The 13528-nt window shown below is 33.3% G+C and overlaps 1 long non-coding RNA gene and 1 pseudogene across 1 annotated transcript; one reads left to right on the plus strand and one right to left on the minus strand.

Annotated features, from left to right (window-relative positions):
- Window positions 1–6859: 6859 nt before the first annotated feature.
- On the plus strand, window positions 6860–7719 carry LOC146916478 (uncharacterized; annotated as a pseudogene).
- A 1692-nt stretch (window positions 7720–9411) lies between these two features.
- Window positions 9412–10286, minus strand: LOC146916479 (uncharacterized). Its single transcript, XR_015013838.1, has 3 exons — window positions 10181–10286; window positions 9882–9979; window positions 9412–9789 (listed from the first exon to the last, which is right to left on the minus strand). It is a non-coding gene; the product is annotated as an uncharacterized LOC146916479 (long non-coding RNA).
- Window positions 10287–13528: the final 3242 nt, after the last annotated feature.

Below are 13528 nucleotides of genomic sequence, written 5' to 3' on the forward strand. Positions count from 1 at the left end.
GGAATTATTTTGAATTTCAACAAACTTTTTACATATTTGAAAAGATTCAAAATCTATGAAATCCCAATCGAAATAAAGTAATTCAATTATGTGATGGTTAAATAAACAAGAGGTATGTACCTTTGTATTGCCATGCCATGAGTATATTAGCCAGTGATGCCAAAATCTATGCTTTCTCTAATGAGATATAAAAACATCTACAAACAATGAAATAGATAACTTACTAGCGTGTATACCTGTATAGCGCACGGGGAAAATTGTTTAACCTATACAATATTTTAATCAAATTCAATAAAAATTTAAAATAAAACACAAAATGATACATGAAAAAAAAAATTTAAGCTTCATGCTATATATAAATTACAAAAATTATAGCATAATAATTCAGTTATAAGTCAGTTAATGTGAAGTCAACTAATATAATTTGGGTCAAATAATTTAGTAAGTTATAAACTTGGTTATTTATATCAAATTAATTAGTACCCTAAAAAAATCAATGTAATAAGTGAGTATTGCTAAACTCAACAATGTCAATATAAACCATTACATTTTGCTCAAAAAAAATAAAATATAAACCATTATATTTGACCACCGGTAAAAAAGATATTCATAGAACAGTTCAAAAAGAGTAATCCAATTTAATGTCCAATAAATTCAGAAATAACAATACAACCATGATTTAACAACATGTATTGACAGGCAGCAGGAAATGCTAGATATAGAAGGCCATGCCTAGAAAAATACAAATCATCCAAAAAAAATTGGGATATTAGTCTCTTTAGTCCCTTAATAGGAAATGAGTCGTCACTTTAGTCCCTGAATGCAGATAAATTGCAAAATAGTCCCTGAATGTAGACTATGTTAGCCAATTTAGTCCCTGAATGCATACTCTATTCGTCAATTTAGTCCCTGAATGTAGACTCCGTTAGTCACTTTAGTCCCTGAAATTGACCAACCGAGTCTACATTCAATGACTGTTTTGCAATTTCTCTACATTCAGGGACTAAAGTGACTACTCCTTTCCCATCCAGGAACTAAAGTGACTAATTCCAAAAAAAAAATTAGAGAGACAGCTGAACAGCATGTCTCAAATGATCAGGAAAACCATAACCTCTCGAAAGAGCTAGTTAAGAATTCTGTCGAAACCATATGCAATACCATAAATCAATATATGAAATATAAAATAAAAAGTAGTATATGCTACAACACAAATGCTTGATTAAAAGTTTGCCCGATGTGAAAAAGTTATAAAGTAGTATAACTTCATTTATGAAGAGAATTTAAAATACTTATTTAGCAGAGTCATGATGACTATTATCTCACTTATTCGGCCACCCTTCATGTTGCAAAGGTTCGTGTGCATTCTTTCGTTCTTATGAGTGGTAATGCTTCAGTTGGGAAGTGTTTGGTTTCAAATGGTCCTTTTCAGGACTCTTTTTCGGTTTCTCCACATAACCGTCGAGTCAAGGACATCATTGCGGTCTTGTGGAAAGCTCCCACCTCACCTTGGATCAAGGTGAATACAGACGGTTCTGTTATTGGTTCTAACGATGCTTGTGGAGGGTTATTCCGTGATCATTTAGGAACCTTTCTTGGAGCATTTTCTTGTAACATTGGTAATTCATCTGTTTTTCACTCTGAGATTACTTGTTTAATTTCTGCCATCGAGCATGTTGCTCGAAATGGATGGATGAACATTTGGCTAGAGAGCGACTCCATCAGTGCTTTGATGATTTTTAGGAACACTTCTTTGGTCCCGGTCTCGCTTTGGAACAGATGGCATAATAATTGCTCTCTTGGGGTTCAGGTCCTCTCCTCGCATATTTATCGTGAAGGTAACTGCTTGGCCGATAAATTGGCAAATATGGGGCATTCAGTTCACGGTTCAGTCTGGCTGCCTACGCTACATCAGGATAATTTCGCTAGTTTATCCCTCGGGATAACTAGCATTATTAATTTTTTAATACATGTTTCTTTACGTAGATGATTGATGATTTGTTAAATAGTTTATGTGGCAAGGAATGCACATGGGATCCCACTTTAAATATGTAGCATTTGAGTTGTAATTTATTGCTATAGGTATCAAAACATGATGAAGCACATAATGAACTATGGTTGATTAAAATGAAGGTTTAAGGTTGACACTAATAATGAGTTTGAGAGTATTCCTCACTTCACATTTTCTGAAGAGTTTATCTAAAAAGAAATGTATCAATTTTGTCCTCCCCATTCAACTTCAACACAATCTTTTCTTTTTCAAGTTACTGGTATTACATTCTCTTTACAATTTGCTGTTCAATTTTTATTATCTTACTTTCATTTTGGATTATTTTCTTACTATGATTTTGTATTCTTGATAGGAAAGGTAAACACTTGGTTAGGAACAACTTTTCCAAAAATTTGGAGAATTCTTTTGTATTTTCTTTTTGTTGAATGAATGACATTTTTGGTTACAATATCATGGGTATCACTTGGCGAGACAAACATATTGCATTTTGCTAATTGATTATTGGATTGGTTATTTTGTTTTGGCTAAAATGCACTTTTGGCTCCCTATGTTAGGCTCCATAGCAATTTTGGCTCCGTATTAAAAAAATCACTTTCTATCCCCCTAACTTCACCCCTTTTTGCAACTCATAGGCCCCCTCTAATTTTGACCCGGTCAAAGGCTATTATTGAATTAAATTTAAATGGAAAAAATGATAGGAATAATTAATAGTCTTAGGATTAAATCGGTGGTCAAGATTAAAAGACTCAATTTAAGTGTTATTGTGTTCCTTCAGTCTAACAAACGTTATATCTTCTTCTCTTCTCTTCACCCCACAAAACAATTTCGATAAAAAAAATTCCATGAAAACTTGAAACCAAAATAATAATTTGTACCAGACACCATCTTGGGATCCAGAGATAGAAAGAAAAATGTGTGGTATGAAGCTCCTCTCCTCTCCTCTCTCCATAACCGTCCTTTTCGGCGACGTAACAAACTCCGGCGAGGCTCCGGTGTTGCTCCGATGTGGGATTTTCACCATTTTTTCGCGTTTTCCCTTCGACTCTCTGGTGATTGTTGCTTCCTTTCGTGTTTTCACACCTTTCTTTGAAGTTTTTCAGGTTTTTGGCAGTGGTTGGTTCCTTGTGTTTTGGTGTTTTCTCCGTTGAACTTTCTGGTGTTCTTGTTCTGGTACTCTTGGCGGTGGTTTGTTCCTTCACCATAGTTTGTCCATGGCCATTTCTGGCTAATGCGGATACTACGGTAACACGGCGGCGAAGCCGCGGGAATCTGGAAAATCCTTTGTACAAGCCTTAGAGAACAACATTCATCACAGGTCCGTTCGAATATCCATGGAAATGCTTGTTTTAATCTGGTAAATCTAGCTAACGTGTTTTAATTTCTCATGGAAATGCTTGTTTTCTAGACATGTTTCTTGTTACTTGCAGTGGTCTCATGAAACAAAGAATGAAGGAGGGTGTGAAAGAGTTGCTGGTGTTGTTCCTTCTGGAGAACGAAAGAGAAAATGAATGGATGAGGGAAAATTAGCTAAGTGAGGGAGCATGTGAATACTTTTAATCTTAACTACTAGTAATTTCTAATCATAAGGCTATTAATTATTTCTAATTTCTTTTTTTGTTTTTTATTTTATTTTAAATTACAAGTGGCCTTTGACCGGGTCAAAATTAGAGGGGGCCTATGAGTTGCAAAAGGGGGTGAAGTTAGGGGGTTGGAAAGTGATTTTTTATAACAGGGGGCCAAAATTGTTACGGAGCCAAACATAGGGGACCAAAAATGCATTTTAGCCTTTTGTTTTTACGTTTGTGAGTGTTATTATGTGAATCATTTTATGTTTTTCAAAATCCAACAAGTTGTAAATAAACATATGGACAAAAAAAAATTGAGAATAGTATTTACATGCATTAGCACAGTAGAAAAAGCGGACACACGAAGACAGACGACGCTAGTACTCTCATAAATAAAAAGAGTAATGAAAAACTATAAGAAATTAAAAAGCAAATCTAACATGACAAATGTAAACCACTTTAGAATTAGACATAAACAGGTCAAATAATGCACCAAACAACTCAAAGAAACATGTTAGAAGTCACAAATCAAAACATGTCAAAAGTCATCAAGTTACTTAAAACAAACACAAAAAGTGAATTGCAAGTTTTGTTAATGAAGTCACGTTGAAACAGATGAATTTGTAGAAGACAAATCTGATGAAGTATATTTGATGATGCAAAAGTGTATCGATCTTGCCTTTGGTTTACCGGTTCCTCCGTTAGATAAGGCTTGTATCTCCTAGCCCGATGTAAACAGAATAAAAACAAAATAGTATAAAATTATATTTGGAGATTAAATTAGGTGTTTATTTTAAGGAAAATGCTAATAAAAGATCTTGAGACACTAGGTAAAAAACCAATTTTATAAAAATATATTGGAGCTTGTATAATCGAACTTTTAATAGTGATATGTCCAATGAGGATGGATGAGAGGCAACGGTGGTGAAATATGCTTCGGTACGATGGCGATGAGTCTTCACAGTAAAACGAAAGGTGCCTGCAGGCACGTTAGCACTCCAATGTTAAAGTTAGTGACTGAGAAAGAGTGTGTAAATAGAGACACTTGCACACACATTATTATTCATTCACAAACATTGACGGTTAAACTAAGGGTCAAACATCAGAGCTTCAAGGCAAGATTTTTCCTTCTCTTGTTCTCTCTAAGGTATATTTTTCTATTGTTTTGTTATGATGTTTGTTGTCCTGATCAACTAAACCTATTGATAGGGAATTGCAAGATGAACCCTATCTTATTAATAAATATTTTCATTTTGTTTATGTTATTATTGTGCTTGCTTTAAACTATATTATGTGTATTCTTTAATGTTTTTTCAATTGGTTAACTACAAGTGTAACCTTGAAGATTGAACGGTAGGATAAAAATAAGCCCTGACAACCCGAAAGTATATCAGTTCCAATGGCTTTTCTACTTACCACTTCTTATAGAGGTTCAGAAGTTAATGTTTGAATTCCTTGCGTCATTACTCTTTTCTTTTGGCAGCGTCGTATGTAATCTAAACCTAGGTTTAGTCCGACAATAATTGTTATTAGAAACTTCATATGAATTTTACTGTCGGATTCATTACATCAAAAATATAGGCACGATATAAGTTGATTGTTTCTTAAAAGATAATTCCAACAAAGACAAAGGGGGTTCAAGGATTCCCTAACCTCCATTAATAATCTGAATCACAAACTTAATCTTGCATTAGGCATGGCAATTCAACCCTGCAATTCTATTCAATTTTATTTAACTTTTGTCTTTTGAAATAAGTTTTATTAATTACGAAGTTGAACGACAATATCTTTGAAGAACTTTTATTACTTGTTGCGATTTCGTCTATCAGTATAGTATTGCGCAACGTGTAACTCCTAGAACACGATGTGTCTTATACAATGATATGACACTTACAATTCTTCATAGTTGTGTGATGTGCACGTCATAGCAAGCGACGTGTATGAGGTAGTAGCGAAACAATTTAGAATTTCCTTCAAGGCGCAATGTGTATATTACATTGTCTTAATCTCTTTGTCATTGTTATCGATTCGAGCACAAATTCAATTAGTCAAATTGTTTTCAAAACTCGCTTTCGCTAAAAAGTAAATATATTTTCTAAAACGCTATCCCCCCCCCCTAGCGCGTATTCTATATTTCCATATAGACCAACAAATATGACTTCTATACACACACAAAAATGGAACAACAAGATCTGTTTTCCACAAGGTTGCTATAGCCATTTCTGCTTGTTAGCACAAAGCAGAATTTTCTTTTAGTTGGTGTATAATGTGTCCATTCGCAATTGAGAACCCTTCCTTATTGTAAAGTTAGATCATATCTTTGAATATTTGTTTTTGATGCCTCTAAACCAAACACGTCATTCATATAGATAATTGTTAAATAAAATAAATGATAATATTCTAGTGATATTTTATACAAATCAAACTTTCTTTCTTAAGAAGCTAAGCTAGCCCACCTAAATTGACACCGGGGATAATCGAACCTTAGACATTGAGAAGCATACTCCAAGGTACCGATCCAGTACCACCAGACCAACCCAAGTGGAATGGCACTGGAGAGAATCAAACCTTAGACCTTGAGAAGGAGCATACTTTAAGGTACTAATACAATACCACTAGGCCAACCCAAGTGGGTTTTATACAAATTAAACTATTACTCATTTAGTAAGAAAATATTTATTTATGTTAAAATAGATTAAAGTGTAATGTATATTTAATTATTAAGGGAGTGGTTTGAAATTCAAGCATCTTATAAGCGAGGGGATTATCAATTTTACTTTTCAAGGGAGGAGAGTGTATATTTTAACATAAGAGGGGAGAGGAGTGTAATTCAAGCATCTTTGAGGGGAGGAGAGTGTAATTTACTCAAAAATATATTCAAGAAGTCAATGTATATGGTCCTTTAAGGATAAATATATTCAAGAAGTCAAATGTATATTGTCCATATACATAACAAAAAACATTTGACCTGACTTTATTGATATAATATTGCTTATATTTAGATTTTACCTGACTTTTTTTTCAAATATAGTATTAAATTATAAAATTCAAAGTAAATCATCTATATTGATTATTGTATTAAATATATTCATATATTTTAATAATTAAGTAATAGCACACATTATGGAAAACATTAAAATGAATAATAAAATTATATCAATTGAGGGATGAAGTACACAACACCATCAATCTATAGGAAATCCCTCCCACAAAAACACTTCATCCTCTCATCTTCCTCTTCCGCCTCATCGTCTTCCTCCTCCTGAATCAACCATCATGAGTTCTGATTGATTGATTGATGAAATGGTTGTATGGCTACAACACAACCACATCATCAGTTGATACTAATAATTTCGGTAATCATGTTCCAGGAATCATAAAATCAATGCAAATTCTTGAAGCTTAATTTGGGAATCTACATGCATCATCACCATCATCTTTTAGTAATAATATGAATGATGTCATCAACAACATGTTGGTGTTGAATACTTCTTCTGCTTATGATCATCCTGAGCTCCCTGGAGGCTCATCATCACAATAACAACAACCATCATCTCAAAGAAACAATTTTCTTGCTATTGATGGTGATGAAGTTGGGTCTTCTAATAATAACAACATGAAGAGGAAGCACAAGCAAACTGTTGAAGATGGTAGAATCGACAGTCTAACACACAATAAACATGGACCATACATATGTTCAAAGTGCAATAAAGTGTTATTAACATCTTAGAAATTTGCTAGTCATGTGGCGTCAACTCATTACAAGTTTGAAAGTGAAGAGAGAAAAAAAGATATAGATGTCTAGGATCTGAAATCAAACTTTCAAACTCACTTTCAAACTTGTAGTGAGTTGGCGCCATATGACTAGCGAATTTTTGAGATGTTAATAATACTTTGTTTCACTTTGAACATATGTATGGTCCATGTGAATTGTGTGGTAGACTATGGACTCCACCATTTTAAACAATTTCCTCGTTCTTCATCTTCATGTTGTTAATATTAGAAGCCCTAACTTCATCACCATCAGTAACAAGAACGTTGTTGGTTTGAGATGACAGTTGTTGTGAATGTGATGATGAGCCTCCTGGGAGACCAAGATGATCATAAGCAGAAGAAGTATTCAACACCAACATGTTGTTGTTGTTGTTGATGATATCATTTATATTATTACTAACAAATGATGGTGATGAGCATGTAGTTTCCCGAATTGAGCTTCAAGAATTTGCATTTATTTTATGATTCCTGGAGCATGATTATCAAAGTTATAAGTATCAGCTAATGATGTGGTTTTGTTGTAGTCCTACAACCATTTCATCAATCTATCTGAACTCATGGTGGTTAATTCAGGATGAGGAGAAGGAGGAGGTGGAAAAGGAAGATGAGAGGATGAAGTGTTTTTGAGGGAGGGGGTCCTATAAATTGATGGTGATGTGTACTTCATCCCCCAATTTATAGAATTCAATTATTCGTTTCAATGTTTTTCAATAGTGTGTGATATTACTTAATTATTAAAATATATGAATATATTTAATAAAATAATTAATATAGATGATTTTCTTTGAATTTTATTATATAATACTACATTTGAAAAAAAAGTCAAGTCAAATCTAAATATAAGCAATATTATATCAATAAAGTCAAGTCAAATGTTTATAGGTATGTATATGGACCATATACATTTGATTTCTTGAACATATTTATCCTTAAAGGACCATATACATTGACTTCTTGCAAAAGTACACTAATAGAATCTAGGGTTTAGACTATTTATGTGATGCCATGAGAATGCTCTCAAGAGGGGTATGTATAGCCCTTCGTGGGCTTGTATTTCGGTGACTTAAGCCCCAAGAATCTTAGGCCCTAAGTCACTCTATAGCATTCTAAATATTTCTAGAATCTTGTAAAGACGACGTCCTTAAGGAGACGCGCCTAGGGCTCCAAGAACCCTTCGAGAGGGAGCCTGAGCCCTTCTGGAGGGCATATGTCCCCTTAAGGATATATTAACGGTCCACAACCCTCCAAGCACGAGTCTTGGGACAAGTCAAAGTGATGAATAATTATAACAGTTGAGGCGATGCCTTTGACGAGCATACCCAGGCGTTCCAGAGTCTTTCTTGAGGGCGTTTAAGCCATTAGGAATATAGTGACTGTCCACAGCCCCCCAAGCACGAGTCTTGGGAAGAGGCGAAGTGATTTATATAGTTGATAGTCCACAACCCCCAAGCGCGTGTCTTGGGACAAGGAGAAGTGATGAGTAAGTATAACAGTTGAGGCGACGCCTTTGACGGGAACGCCCAGGTGTTCCAGGGTCTTTCTTGAGAGTGTTTAAGCCTTTAGGAATATAATACAGTCCACAACCCCTAAAGCACGAGTCTTGGAACAATGCGAAGTGATTTATATAGTCGATAGTCCACAGCCCCCCAAGCACGAGTCTTGGGTGCCAACAGTACTTGCAAAAGTACAATAATAGAATCTAGGGTTTAGACTTTTTATGTGATGCCTTGAGAATGCTCTCAAGAAGGGTGTTTATAGCCCTTCGTGGGTTTTTATTTCGGTGACTTAAGCCCCAAGCAGCTTGGGCACTAAGTCACTCTAGAGCATTCTAGATGTTTCTCGAAGCATGTCAAGACGGCGCCCTTAGGGGGACGCGCCTAGGGCTTCATGAGCCCTTCGAGAGGGCGCATGATCCCTTCTGGAGGGCATATGTGCCCTTAAGAATAGATTTACTGTCCACAAGACAAACACTATCATTCAAAAAAAAATTAGTAAACATTTTGGATTCATGGAATTTGTTTTTAACTACAAAAGTATAATTCATATGTGTATTCTAGTCCTACATACAAAATACCCAATAGAAAGAAATTATCACCTAAGTAAAAAGATAAATCAAAACGGGTATAAGTGTTCGCTAATATAATAGAATACATTGAAACAACCTCTGCATTAGTAGTGCTGAAAATTATACGCCATCATGGCTAGAGATGAGAAAATATAGAATTTATTTAGAGATGAGAAAATATATTTGGACATGAAGGTTAATTTGAAAATAGATAAATTATCGTATGTACATGCATTAGTTTTGAGCTTATCCACGTCATATTAACAACTTAAAGAAAGACATGTAACTAACCTGTTAGTTTTCCTTCATCGGATGGTCAAAATCATCATCATATCCAAATTGTCATTAGGATGTGGAGAATAAAGAGGAATACATTCCTAAAAATATATTAAATCTTAAAAAATTATTACTTTAAAAAACACACGAAAAAAACAAAATAGTGATCTAAAAAAAGTGGTCATAGTCTAACCTTATTATGTTTTTCAATTGTATTTTTTGGAGAATGGTCTTTTTCTTTCTTTCTCCTATTCTTCTTTTTCTTCTTATCTGTTGAAGTTTCTTTTATATCTGTCAAATCATATGAATATTTAAGGCAAGTTATACAGAGCTAAAAACAAAATAAGGGATTGTGTGTTAAACTTATTAAACTCTCAAGAGACATTACAACATGATATATTATTGAATAAAAAATAAAAATAATGCTATAAAGAGAATGGTTAGTGCATGACATTATTTTTCGACAATAAGGTAGAAAATATGGTATATTACCACCATCATTCCCGTTAAAATATTCAAGTAAATCATCAATTGGTCGTCTTGGTCACTCCATAACCTTGACATCCTGAAAGACATGAAGTATATTAGCATAATTTGCAATACATAATGAATATAGAATTTGAAGAGAAATATGCATTCAAAAGAATATACTCATTGGATAAAATTGTAATGATGTATATATATATATATATATATATATATATATATATATATATATATATATATATATATATATATATATATATATATATATATATATATATAGACAACACAAACAAGATGAACATGTATTATTGAGGAATACCTTGGCTATTTCGTTGATTTGATAGTGAGATTTATGACAATTTTTAGAATGAACATCTTCATCCCCATATACACATTCACCTTTATCCATTATTGGAACAATCAAACTAGATTGGCTGATCTAACAATTTGTGAAAAAACTAAACGCAAATCGTAGATCTAGTCAATTTGTTGGATCGAGAATTCTATTGATGGGTATCGATGTCAAATTGCATGTAAATCCAATGGATTGGTAAAAAAGTGGTGAGATCTTAAAAATAGCTGAGAAATCAAAGAATTAATCACTTACAGACATTAAAAAGTGGTGAGATCTTGAAAAATTGATTAAAAAATACGCAATAACAGGAACACAAGAAAGGAAAAACGATAACATGAAGAATTGCGGAAAAGAAATGTGAGACAAGATGAAGTAGAAATAAACAAGAAGCATTAGAGAAAAATTGGAAGAATTGAAGTCGAAAACTATTGTAGATGTGGCTACGTATATATTGAACGAGCAACGAAATTAAGGATGTGTCATTAGGTCTACAAACAATGGGCTTGGGCCAATGTAATTTAGATACTACATCAATTAAGACATAAAGTGTTGTGCAAAAGTTGGTGGGATAAGCCCTAGAAGCAAATAGTAAAGCGTAGAGATTATTATGTAGGTAGTTTAATGACATCTTCCCACAAATCATAGATATGTGATATCAAATTTATACATAGTTATAAATATTATGAGTAATAGGTCAAACCGCTTGTTAGGGCCTTAGGCCCTACCTACTTAGAGCCTGACCGATCTAACTCGTTTAATAAATAGGTTAGGCTCAAGCTTTTTAAAAAATCAATTAATTTAAATAGGTCATGTTAAGTTATATAGAAAAGCCTATTATGCCTTCTAGGCGACCCATATATGTGTAATTACATATACTTCATTATATTAATAAATCTTCAATTCCTTCAAATTCTTAATACCACAATTTATTTATTTTTTTAATAATTTTTTTGCCATTTGGGGATTCCAATGAGTTACAAAACTCTAGGTATTACTCTCTTATTCCAATTATAAAAGGCACACATTCTTTTTTGTATTACCATCTTAATCTCTTACTATTGTCATTCTCATCTTATTCCAAATTACAAAGTAAGGTACCCTACTAGTAACGCAAAAAAAAAAAAAATCAAATGTATGCAATACATGCTTATTTGCATCTAAAAAATGGATGTACAAGATCTACAAAATTTTATTGGGTATGTAGGTAATAGGTCAAATGTATGCGATATATGCTTATAGAAGGATGTACAAACTCTATAAAATTTTATAGGCTATTAGCCTTTTATGAAATATTTGTTTGTTAACCTTTTTATAAATAGGTCAAATGTTCTATAAAAATTCCATAGCATAAAATAGGCTTTTGGAAAGGCTAACTGGCTAGTCCAAGCTTTTAAAAATGACAGGTCAGACTTAAAATAAAGCCTTTGAAAGGCATATAGTTCAGGCTTACGTTTTAGTCTTTTAAACTAGGTATCGCCTAGTTAAGCAAAGCCCGGCCTATTGTCATCCCTAATTACTTCGTATGTTATGAAGGTATTTTAATTATTTCGCATGGTAATAATGATGTATAACACTCTTAGACCTAAGACTACTACGATCCCTATATGTGGAATCAAGTTCTTTATTTTCATTCAAAAGTTGTCTGCAACAAGATACCAAGAAAGTTGGTTAGTAAGTACTTCAAGAATCGTGTTGAGGGACATGAGTGACATAAACAAAATTTATCCCTCCTGCTTAACAAGAAAAATATTAGTAGACCTTTTTATGGAATATGAGGGTAAAAGTCATTATTACGTTAAACTAAGTCAATATGAGATATTAGGCTTATTTATTACTCAATATATATATTATGAGACCAATAAACCTAAATATTGAAGTATAAAGACATTACAAGTTGGGGAAATTATGTCCCATGTTCTAAGACCAATTCAAAATAAGAAAGCACTCAAAAGACGAAGAAATAAGCAAAATGGCACTGAGGGCTGAAGCCAGATGTGAGGCGCGTGAGATAGAGAGCAATAGATCTTTATTTAGCTGTCACGCAGAACGCATGTCCCCTTATTCGTGGGGCACTTGCGATTCCATGAAAACACAACTTTCGACTATGTTTTCTCTACGGGTTTGTGTAAAAAGCCAGTTTTTTCGTCTAAAACCAGTTAGAAACTTGCCTAAAAATAGAAGAACTTTCATTCACAAATATTCATTCAAAATTTGGAGGATCAAGAGTAAGGCAAGCTCTAGGAGCATCAGCGGACAAGTGTCTCATCAACTTTTATTCTTACCCTATGTTTTATTTCTTTTGTAATTTGTCATGAGTAACTAAACATCCATTGGTTAAAGTTCTAAGATGAACCCATGTTTGATTGTTATATTCTATCAATTCAAATCTTTTATTCAGTTATCTTTTAAGATCTATTTAATCTTTCGCTTATATGCATTTTGATCCCCATATATTCAATCTTATTAATTTTTGATACCTCGTTTTCTAAACCAACTTTTAGGGTTTTTCAATTAAATAAACATTTTATTTACATTTTTTTAAAATTCTAATTAATAAATAGTTTGATTTAATTTTAATAATAATGATGTGGAAATGAGGTGTCTAATGACGGTAATATGTAAGCAATGCTACGTAGAATTCACATCATTAATTAGAGTGTGCCACATCATCAAAAGAGAAGGGGGACCAAAAAAATTCGTTGACTTTTGGAACCAAAAAGTTGAGTGTGACATATCTAAAAAGTATGAATGAACTTAGAGTGGATGCAGATTGATGCAAAGATTACATCAAAATCGTTGCATATGAATTTTTATTATCCCCTAGTAAAATAGGTTATGCCTATCTAGAAGTCCTAATTCAATTGACAAAATGCCGAAATTGTTAGGTCGGATGGCATAATCGGGGTTCGAACCCCGGTACCTCCACTTATGTGTGTGAGTTTACAATGGCTTTGTCATTTCGTCTATCTACCAAAAAAAAAAGGTTATGCCTATCCTTT

The sequence above is a fragment of the Medicago sativa genome, chromosome 6 (assembly GCF_051527215.1).
Source record: "Medicago sativa cultivar Bolivia chromosome 6, Bolivia_mono, whole genome shotgun sequence".
NCBI lineage: Eukaryota > Viridiplantae > Streptophyta > Magnoliopsida > Fabales > Fabaceae > Medicago > Medicago sativa.